This window comes from Arachis duranensis, chromosome 9 (genome assembly GCF_000817695.3).
Source record: "Arachis duranensis cultivar V14167 chromosome 9, aradu.V14167.gnm2.J7QH, whole genome shotgun sequence".
Lineage (NCBI taxonomy): Eukaryota > Viridiplantae > Streptophyta > Magnoliopsida > Fabales > Fabaceae > Arachis > Arachis duranensis.
The window spans coordinates 80,112,358-80,124,091 of NC_029780.3; positions in this window are offsets into that span (position 1 = coordinate 80,112,358).

Genomic DNA, 11,734 nt, shown 5'->3' on the forward strand with positions numbered 1-11,734 from the left:
TGATCCCGAACTGCTTAGGATGGTTCTCGACTAACGGATTCCTCACCTTCTCCTGAAGAAATGCATGAGAATCAAAACAATGAACAATAAAAAAATAAAAAGACTGAAAACTTAGAGTCATCCTCATGAATTTGACTGCAGAAAAACAAAAGGAGGAGAAACCTACAGCCTTATTCGAAGCTGGAAATGGCGCTTTTCCACTTCGTCAGATGTTAAGGCTTCGTCGTTCTTCACGGAAGCGAAGAAGCAGGAAGCGAGCGGCAGCGCGGATGGGAGGGCTTCGTCGTTCTTCACGGAAGCGAAGAACCAGGAAGCGGGCGGCAGCGCGGGAAGGAGGGCTTCGTCGTTCTTCAGGGAGGCGAAGAACCAGGAAGCGAGCGGCAGCGCGGGAGGGAGGGCTTCGTCGTTCTTCACGGAAGCGAAGAAGCAGGAAGCGAGCGGCAGCGCGGAAGGGAGAGCTTCGTCGTTCTTCACGGAAGCGAAGAACCAGGAAGCGGGCGGCAGCGCGGAAAGGAGGGCTTCGTCGTTCTTCAGGGAGGCGAAGAACCAGGAAGCGAGCGGCAGTGCGGAAGGGAGGGCTTCGTCGTTCTTCGTTGGAGTGTTGTCGTCGCGGTGAGGGCAGGGGTTAGGGCTTTTGAAGAAGGGTTAAGGCGAAAAAATTGGTGGTTGGTGGTTTCGGAGGGGGAAGCGGTGAGGCACAAAGAAGGAGGAGATTGGTGGTTGCAGTTGCCATTGGGGGTTTCGAAGGAGGAGTTAGGGCAGAAGTTAGGAGTGTTTTTCTCTAAGTGTTAGAAACGAAGGAGAGTTAGGAGCGTGTTTGTTAATTCGATCGCGAGCTAGCTTCTTTAATTTTTTTTTCTGAGGAAACCTTTTGGCCACGCTTTTAAAGCGTGCCAAAAGGCTTGCAGGAAACGGCTACGCTTTTAAAACGCCACAATAACAAATTTCTGTTGCCACGCTTTAAAAGCGTAGCAAAAAAAAGCATGGCAAAATCTCTATTCAAACGCCACCCACGCATAAGCGTGGCCATAGCCTACTTTTGGCCACGCTTTTAAAGCGTAGCAAAAAAAAGCGTGGCCATAGGCCTTTTTTCTTGTAGTGAATCCATGCCAAAAATTGGATTTTCAAGTTTTAAACATTATACAAACCAATTTAAAAATTTTGAAAACCAATTTTAAATATCCACATCCTTTTGCCACATTTAAATAATACACTCAGTTTAAAATTTATTTGATGGTTTTAAAATTTATCAAAAACCGTCAATGATGCTTGTTCTTTTTATGTAATATTGATCACGAGAGTATAGGGTCCAAGAGGATCATCGATGTTCCAAAATTATTGTATAAATTTAGTTTGTGTTTTTAAATAGAAAATCGTTTTTTTTTCAAAGGAGAAAAAAATAAAAAATATTAATTATACATAGAAACAAGAGTGATCGATGAGTCTAGCAAAATTTCATTAAAATTTGATGAGTTATGATTTGAATTTAAAAAGATAAAAATTAATGTGCAGGATAAATAAGCTATAGATAGATTAAATATATTAGTTTAAGATAAGATGAGTAATATTTAGATAGCTGACACACAAAAGAGTAGATATGGGTGTTATAGACTTTTTTTTTCACTTTTTTTAATCATGAAAAAAGAATAAGAAAAAATTTATAAATACTGTGGTCGTGTTTTTATTTCTATAATTTTAATTTAAAAAGTTTATTTTTTGTTTTTATTCTATATTTTTTATTTTGCATAATTTAAAAAAATACTGAAAGTGAAAGGCATGAACACATATAAACACATATTTTTAAAAAAGAAAAATAAGAAGTTAACCATTAATTCAGCTAAGGCAATGTATAGTACATATAGATTTTATTTTAATATAGTGATAACATAAATGTTTAACAGTGTATTGTTGTGCCAACTAAAAACAACAATTTTATTTTCATATCACTTGTTTTATTTAACAACATTTTTATGAAAGAATTGTGTATGATACTGTACACGTATATATAAGTGTACAAAATTTCAAAATTAAAGTAAAGATTTTTTTTTATAAAGGAATCAATTTTAGTTTTAAAATTTTTTAGGATCAAGCATATTTTTTTAAATTTTGTAACAATATTTTTAGTGTTTAAAATAAATTTTGATTTTATCTATTTTAATATTTTTTGGCAATCAAATATTTTCTTTTTAACTATAAACATTTTCACAAAGCATCTTGATATCATATCAACTTCTCTCACCTTTTTTCACCTGTAATCCCCAATAATAATACGAATATTCTCTCATTCTACCTCTTCCACACTTTCGTGATTAAAATCAATTAACTATACAATAAGATCAATTACATGTCACATGAGTGAATGTGTTATATATCACATGTTAAGTATACAATAAAATTATTTATTAATATAACATACAAATTAAAAATAAATTAAATTATATATGTATCCATATATAACTATATAATAATTAAGCATGATGATCAATTTTAATATACATGTAACATATTTTTTATGTGTCAAGTGTAAATAAATTGTATAGTGCTTTTTCTTTGTGGGCACCTCATCTTCCTAATCAACTTCCCACCTTAGCTTACTTTTCTTTTCGGCTCTCTCATGTCTTTTTCATGTCTAAGTATTATTCTTAATCTTTACTCCTATCATATCATATCATATTATATCATATATGTACCCATTGCAAATTACCAGCTTATCATGACATTTTTAATAACTCCAATTTTTCTAATATATTTTATTACCATTTAATAGTATGTATAGCCTAAAATACGTATACCGGTATACGATATATATACATGTCTCAAACTATGTAGTTAAAAGATGCCACTATCATTATAATTTTGTAATATTAGCCGCTAATAATGACTCATGTGCTGGGTTCAGGGACAGGCGTACAATACAGTAAGATCGCTCTTGTTCCAACTAGGTTTTATAGACGCACAACGCAGAGAATCTTCTTCTATCCCATATCTTTTGTATACGTACCCAAAAAAAATAAAAACTACAAAATTAAACACGCATTCCATCACTGTCGATTCAAAAATTATCAAAAATATATTAATGATATTTAAATGTGATGATATCTAACTAACTCTATCATGGATAATCAATAAGTTAATCACCAAAAAAAGATAATCAATAAGTTTTTTTTTTCTAAAGACAATAGGTTATATTTCATTAATTATTAAAAAATAAAATACAAAGATGTCCAAAAGCAGGACAGCATAATAAAAGGTGGGGATTTCCCAAAAACACTACACTCAAGGTATTCATCCAACGGTGCGTGGTCGAAAAACGAAGAAAAATCTTAAAGAAGAAATAATGATAAATTAAATTGAATGCACCTAAGAGCTTGTCTCATGGAGATGACGACCTAAACTGGGAGTTCTTTGGATTTTACGGAGCAACTTGACAGAGCTTGTTAGAATAGCAGACGGCATAGAAGTAGAACCTTCAAAAATCAACTGGTTGCGAGCTTTCCAGCAGTTCCAGCAAATGATGGCAAGCAATTGAGGATTACGGTCAGCATTATTCAACGGGTTAAGTATCTCTATTGATGCAGTCCACCATGTCCAAAAGTCGTTAAAACTCTGAGGGGGAAGACAGTCATGAAGATAACTCTGAGACCATACGTCTTTAATTCTAGAGCAATCGATCAAACAATGAGTGACTGTTTCCATTGCTTCATGACAGCAAGGGCATATTGGTGATATAGATGGGATGCGGTGATGAATCTGAGCAAGCACCGGAAGTTGGCCATGGAGAGCTTTCCAGATAAATAGCTTAATTTTGTGAGGCAAGTTCAACTTCCATAGATCAATCCATGACTTTTTCTGTTGCATATAATTAGGGCAAAGCTCTAGAGGCGGATGGTAAAATAAATAGCCAATTCTGTAACCTGAAGCTGTATCATATTGCTTGGATTTGTTTAAATCCCATTGCAATTTGTCCCTACTCTGCTGAATTTTAACTGACAAAATCCTGTTTGCAACGTCTTGGGGAAATAGTTCTTGAATGAGATTCTGATTCCAATTTCTATCTTCAGTAATTAGATCTTTAACTCTTGGAAACAACTCAGAAATAGTCTGTCTATTTGGCATGTCAGAAATCATTAAAGGATACGGAGGAGGCAGCCACGGATCCTCAAAGGTTCGGATATTCTCACCAATACCCACAGCCCAATTAATACCTTTTTCAACAATCTTTCGGCCTTCGATTATGCTCCTCCATCCCCAAGAAGGTAAGACTCCAATTTCTGCCGTTATAGCATTACCATTGCTAAAGCATTTACCTCTTAAGATTTTGGATAATAAGGAAATAGGCTGTGTTACAAGTCGCCACAACTGTTTGCCTAAAAGCGCCAGATTTTGGATTCTGAGATCTTTAAATCCAAGGCCTCCTTCTTTTCGTGGGCGAGTCATAGTGTCCCAGCTAATCCAAGCCATCCTCCTTTTAGAACCTTTTTGTCCCCACCAGAACTGAGAAAGTAGAGAGTGAATTTCCGAAATTAAACCATCAGGCAACTTGAAGCAAGACAATGTATAAATAGGAATAGCTTCTCCCACTGCCTTAAGCAATACGTGTCTACCACCTGACGAAAGAAGATTGCGCTTCTATCCTTGGATTCTTTTCCGAACCTTTTTGATTAATCTCACAATTATTACTATGTATTGTATATATTTAATAAATAAAATAATGAATTAATAGACACTCTAAAAAGTCTATTAATTTACTATTTTTTTAATAATATAAATTTTTAAATTAGATTTGTTATAAACATGAATGAATACACATTGACAAGCGTGGGATTCGTGCCCTACAAAAATTTTAAATTTTTTAACACTATAATATAAAAAATAAAAATATATGAGAATATATTATGCCCTTATGTTATATGTATGTATAGGTACATAAATTCACATGCATACACATGTATTATTATTGGCAACCACGGAAGTGCATCATATTTATAGAGATTCTTCAAGTAATGCATACACTCGTGAGCAATTAGGATATTATCAGAGATTAATCTGCCTTTAATAAAAGCACTATGCGTAGGGCTAATTAGTCTATTCATCATACTCTGAAGCCTATGTACAAATACTTTGGAGATAATCTTGTAAAAGACTGAAGATAGACTTATTGGTCTTACCTGAGTCATATCTTTAGCATCAGAAATCTTGGGAATAAGACAGATCTGAGTGTGGTTAAAACCCTTCAAGATTCTGCCCCCAGAAAAGAAGCTCTTAACTGCTCGAAACACATCACCACTAAGTATGTTCCAGAAGCTTTGAAAAAATTTTGCTGCCATACCATCATCTCCTAGAGCACTTTGAGGATGAATGCTAAATGTTGCGCGTTTCACTTCCTCCATAGTCACTGGTCTTTGAAGCCTACGGTTCATGTGAGCTGTAACCTTAGGTTCAAAATCAGTAAACAGAAGTTCAAGGTTCTCATGACAAGTGGAGGAAAAGATGTCCTTGAAATAAGATTCAGCCACAGAAGCAATACCAGCATTTGAAGTAGCCACTTCACCATCATTGCTAGTTAGTTGCCAAATTCTATTCCTTCGGGTTCGATTTCTAAATTTCTGATGGATGAAAGCTGTATTCTGATCACCAGATTTGAGCCATTTGACTCTAGACTTATCTTTCCAATAAGATTCCTCATTTTGCAATGCTTTTTCAAGTTTGTCCTCTATTTCTGAAATGATATCGCTTCCATGAATTCCTGCTAAACGAAGTTCCTCTAATTCCGACTGTAGTAAATCAATCTCCACCTTCGAATTAGATCTGTGTTCTTGCTGTCATTTGACAATCTTATGCCGACAACGCTTTATTTTTTGAGCTAGGATATACATGGCTGAGCCATCAATCTGTTCATGCCAAACCTCTCTAACAATCTGCCTTATTTCATCATTGGAACACCATCTTTCTTGGAATTTGAATCGGCGTTTAGATCTCTCAGTTCTCAGATTAAAGTCTAGGAGAAGAGGGGCATGATCCGAGCCTGATTCTGACAGTCTAAGAACCGTTGCATTGGGATAGAGTTGCTGCCAATCAACTCCTACCAGGAATCGGACCAGTCTTTCCTGTATCAACTCATCACCCCTCCGTCTATTTGACCAAGTGAATGGTCTTCCGACCATACCAATATCAATCAGGGAATTATCATTAATAAAACTATTAAAGGTTTCAATAGAAGAAGGAGATTTAGCACCTCCACCTTTTTTCTCCAATTGATTAGAAATGGCATTAAAATCCCCCATTAACACAACCTTACCATCGAACTGTTGGGTGACTGAAGTTAATTCAGCAAATTGAGCCATTCTATGTTGATCATTTGAACTGAGATAAACACCTAGAACACCATAGGGATCATTAGAACCAGCTGTCAGAACTGATGTCGCAATGAAAAATCTACCATGTTGTAAAATCTGAACAGTGCAACCATCCCTCCATGCCATTGCCAAACCCCCTGATAATCCATCCGGATCTACAATAAAGCATTCCTTGAAACCACAAGATCTTAGTTTTCCTTCAACTTGTGGAGATTGATTTTTTGTTTCACAGATAAAACCAACCTCGGGGGAGTAGGATTTGCAAATCCCTTTAAGATTGTGGATTGTCAGGGTCTCCCCAAACCCCGACAATTCCACGAGAGCAGTTTCATATTTCTTTGGGTGCCACTTGAAGGCTGGCACCCTCCACCGTCATAGCAATTATATGAGGGGGTTCTGAGTCTTTGATTTGTTGCTCATGCTGTAGAGAAAATCAGAATTGGTATTCAATGATTCCAAAGAGACATAAGATATATGGAATGAGTGAATTAGAAAACGGAATGAATTAAAAGAGCAATGAATTGGGAGAGAAAACGAAAAATTAGGGAGCTAAGTGGAAAAGAAATTAAGAAAAAAAATAAAAAAATAGAAGAAGATGGAAAAGAGTTTGACGAAGAAAAGACAAAGAAAGGTGTAACCATGGAGGCGACGCAGTGAAACCCTAGCAGAGCGTCGGGCGCTAGATGAGGAGTACGTACTCCCACTGTATGAGATTTGAAAGTTTAGATAATCAATAAGTTAAACTCTACGAAATATTTGCTTATTATTAACGGAATTAAATATTAAGAAAACACAATAATTTAACTATGATATAATTTTTAACTAAAATAAAAAAATTTCAAAAACTTTAAATTTTTAAATTTGATCTCCTTTTTAATGCACCGAATATTTCAATTCATTCTACCTCGTTAAATTTGATTACAAAGGATAACAAAATTAAAACAGAGATGTGATGTAATCATCAGAAAAAATTGCCAATAGAAAATTAAACATTTTATTTCAAGCATAAGATCTTTATTATAAACTAAATTATTTTATTTTAGTTAAACCGGACCAAATTAAACCGATGAACCAAACCGAAATAACCGAGAAACGAATTAACCGAAAATCGAAAAAATCGAAAAAAAAACTAATTTTACTGTTTTTTGTACGGTTTAGTTCTGTTTTTGATTTTGATTTTGAAAACCCTAACCGAACCGAACTGAACTGGTTAGAAAAAACCCTAAAAATGACTAACCCCACCCCCCAAACGAATGAAGCTGTTGCGCGAGCGTGAGAGCGTCCCAGCCGTCCCTGACCCTAACCCCCAAATCCCCAATCCCTAACCTGCGCTCTCTACTACTCAGTCGCTCTCGCTCTCTCTTCGCCAAATCTCCACACCTGCGCACCCAAATCTCCCCAATCTCTCACTACTCAGTCGCTCTCGCTCCTCCGAATCCTGACGCCGAAGCCTTCCTCTTCGCGGAGACGCCACTCATTGACCCAGAAGGCAGCACAACACTGACCCAGAAGAGAGAGCACAGCACGACGCCGTCGCCCACTGACTCAACAGGGCAGCACAGCACCACCCCCGCCACCGACAACATCGTTTCTAGCCTCGCGGAGACAGCACCACCCAGCTACCCACAGCATCATTTCTGGCCTCACAGAGACGCGGACAGCACCCGCCACCCAGCCATCGAGTCATGGCGCCTCCAATTCAGGTATTCAATTTCTGTTCAATAATCATTGATTCATTGTTGTTTAATTTCTGTTTCAGTGTATATTTGTTGCTGATTTTTGTTCTTAGTTTAATTTGTTGTTGATTTTTGTATATTGTTGTTCAATTTCTGTCAGTATATATTTGTTGCTGGTTTTTGTTCATGGTTTAATTTATTTGTTGTTGATTTACTGAAATTGCGTCTGATTGTTGTTCATGGTTTAATTTACTTGTTGTTGATTTCCTGAAATTGCTTCTGATCGTTGTTATATTGTTCACTGTTCATGGTTCAATGTCCAAGCTCAGAGGATGTCCTTAACAATTAACATAGAAAGCTCTTCCTTGTTTTGGGTGGTTGCCTCCGAGTCAGGTATGTAATTATTTAAATATTTATCATACCGCTCTTCAGTCTCTGAACTAACTTCATCATTGTTAGATTCTTCTATTAACTAGAAAAGGAATTTAAAGGTTCAACATAAAAAAGGGTAGAGAGCCAACATAGGGTAGTTGTTTATGGTGAACAAGAACAAAGAAAAGTTATTGTCATCAACATAATAATCATGTGATTTAGGTGTTCTTTGATCCAAACTCATAATGCATAATTATAAGAACAAACAAGTAGTTGACATAGATTAAACAGTTATTGAGCACAACGGAACATCCATCCATCCTGTTCTATTGTTTTATTGCTGTACTTGTTATTGATTCATTGTTCTGATTGCTAGTTCACTGAGCATTGCTTATTTTATTTGTTGCTCTTTATTTGTTGTTGTGTTTCTGCTCTTGATCATTATTTAATTTATTTGTGGTTGGCTTGTTCTTGATTCTATGGTTGAGTTGTTGATTCTAATTTAGTTTTTTAATTTAAAAATTTTTGTTCTGTTTTGATTTAGGAAAATTCTGGTTTAGGGTTGATTTTGAACTTTTTAGTTTAGAGGAAAACTTTGGAAGCTGTTCACGAAGCTGACTTTCACGAAGCTGTTCACCATTACATGATTGATGAGAAGCTCCTGGAATTGAACAAGGATGGCCTAAGATTGATGAGAAGGTGTAAAAGATTCACCATTATATGATTCCGACCATTTATTTTATACTTTTTCATAACCTCTGTTGCATATAATCTGTTTGAAACCATTTTATGTAATTCTTGAGTTTACTTGTGCTGCAGGCAGATATGTACACCTTAGGTGAAAGGAAGAATTTATGGAATTGGTGCACCACATGAACATTTTTGGAATTAGTTTGGTTGTATTTTTTACTTAGTTTGCTTCTGTTTCTTGATTCAGTTTGGAATTGGTGCACCATTTTTGCAAAATTTTTGGAATTAATTTGATTGTATTTCTTGATTTTTTTTTTATTCAATTCAGGTTGATTATTGTTCTATCTGCTTCTCCTGTTTTTGCAACAAAAATTGTTAAAATGATTTTAATTTGTTGTACTTCTGTTAATTTGTTAGTGATTTATAAGTTGATCATTGTTCCATGTGCATATACTGATTTTGCAAAATTGTTAATTATTTTAGTACCCTAGATATGATTTGATGATTAGAATAGGAAAGGTTTTCAAAACAATTTAAAAACCGAACAAATCGAACATAATCAAATCGAATTTAATTGGTTTGGTTTGGTTCGGATGGGCTTAATAAAAAAATCGAACCAAACCAAACCGCACTATTAATATAACATTCGATCGGATGACTTTTCATTAAAAAATCGAACCAAATCGCACCGCGAACACTCCTAGTCTAATAGTCATAAAGATCCCACATTTCACATGACATCATGACAACGAGAGATCAATTTTTTTCCTTTTGATTTTTTTTTGGGTTTTTTCTCAACGTTTACTTTTTTTTCAAATCAATAATAAGTACAGGATTGGGATGAATTGGAGAAATTAAAAAAATTACAAAATAGAGTTGATTTTAAAGGTCTGATAATTTGTAAACACAATTTTAGTATTGCAATTAATGTATTTGTTAATTAATATTATGTATTCTTCTGAAATAATAAAAATTATAGAGAACTAATATTCAACTTTTTTTATTAAATGATAATCTAGATTTTAATTTATGGCAAAATTAATCAATTAATTCATCTTAATTATATTTAAAATTTAAAATAAAATTTCAAATTCAAAATTTTTAAATTGAAATTTTAACACTTTGGCACGTTTGTGTAAAAAGTAATTTTAATTTGAAAATCGTTGAAGGTCACCGTTAAAATCTTGTAACAAATTTTGTATACGTATTTGCTTTAATTTAAAAATAAAAAACTTAAGTTAAACCTTTTATTATTTAGAGATTATAACTTTTCAAATTTTAAACGAGAGTGTAAAATGTTACAAATAACTCTTCGAGTAATTTGTGTTAATACTACTCAGCATTTTCATTTACTTGTTTTATTTTTTCGTTAACCACCATTTTTCACCACTCACGTTACGAACAATGCGGCACCATGACTGGTCGTGCAATTAAGAATAGTTCAAAGAGGTCGTAACGTCAATTTTCTTTACATTTATTCGTTCCATACCATACATGTGTCTTTTTATGTGTATGTGTTAACAATTATTTAAAGATTTTAATCTGATTGTTAATTTATTTAATTATCAATCTGACATTATTTATGTGTTTTTATTGTTTTAAAGATTAAATTCAATGCAAAAAAAAAAAGAAGTTGAATGGAAAAATGAGCGTAATAGAATCATGACCACTCAAGAGGCTATTTGTGATGTATCTTTCAGATAAGGGAGATGCTAGTGTGCTGAAAGAAAGATCCTTCAGCAGGTGTGAGTGTTGCATGTCTGAAGATGGTGGAAACACGTGTCCTGTTAGAAGAATTACTTTTTTTTGCATGTGTTGAAGTGGAAGGCATGTGGTGCAGCAGAAGGTCCCACAGTCAGTGATAGTACGGGAATCGAGGTTGACTAATTAAATAGATTATATATAACAGTATGGAAGTTAATTGGAGATTAACTCCTATAAAACGGAATTGGTTTTATGTTTTTTTATGATGAGGCCTCAGTTAGATGGAAGAAGTGATGGGCTTGGAGAAAATATTATACCCAAAGGAACAAAAAAGAAAATGGCCCAACCCGTCAGTTTTTCCCCACTTCTCCGTCACCTGTGAAGTGCCCCCAACCGTCCTGTATGAAGCTAATGAAATTTAATAATTTATAAGAAAATTGAAACCCTAGCCGTAGCTCTCGTGGAGGTTATAGTGCGCCGGCGTTCTGCATATGTGGCTTCGGTGGTGATCGAGGTGTCAAAAACGTGTAGGATTGCAACTCCGAATTGTAGCTCGTGCTCCCACGTACTTGTCTCCTCAGGCGCGTTGAAGCCGTCGTGCGATTGCCGATCTTGTTCGCGTCTTCTGTCGGAGTTCTGCGTCGTGCACGTCTCGTCCGGTGACGCCCGGTGGCTGTATTTTAAACGACTTCGCATTCCCTCGTTGCCCTGAAGCCAACCCTCTCTGTCGCCTCCCAACGCTGGGACCTAAGCGAGAGCCACACCCGGTGGAGAAACCGGTGTATTGTGTTGCCTGGTTAAGTTTCCCAACGCCTGCCAGAAGAGAATACACCCAGACCAGAAGAGTGCTCTGATTCAAAGTCTGCCACGTCTTGATTTCTATTAAAACAAGTAAGTCTTTGAATCAGTAGTTGGTTGGATATTTTGAATACAATG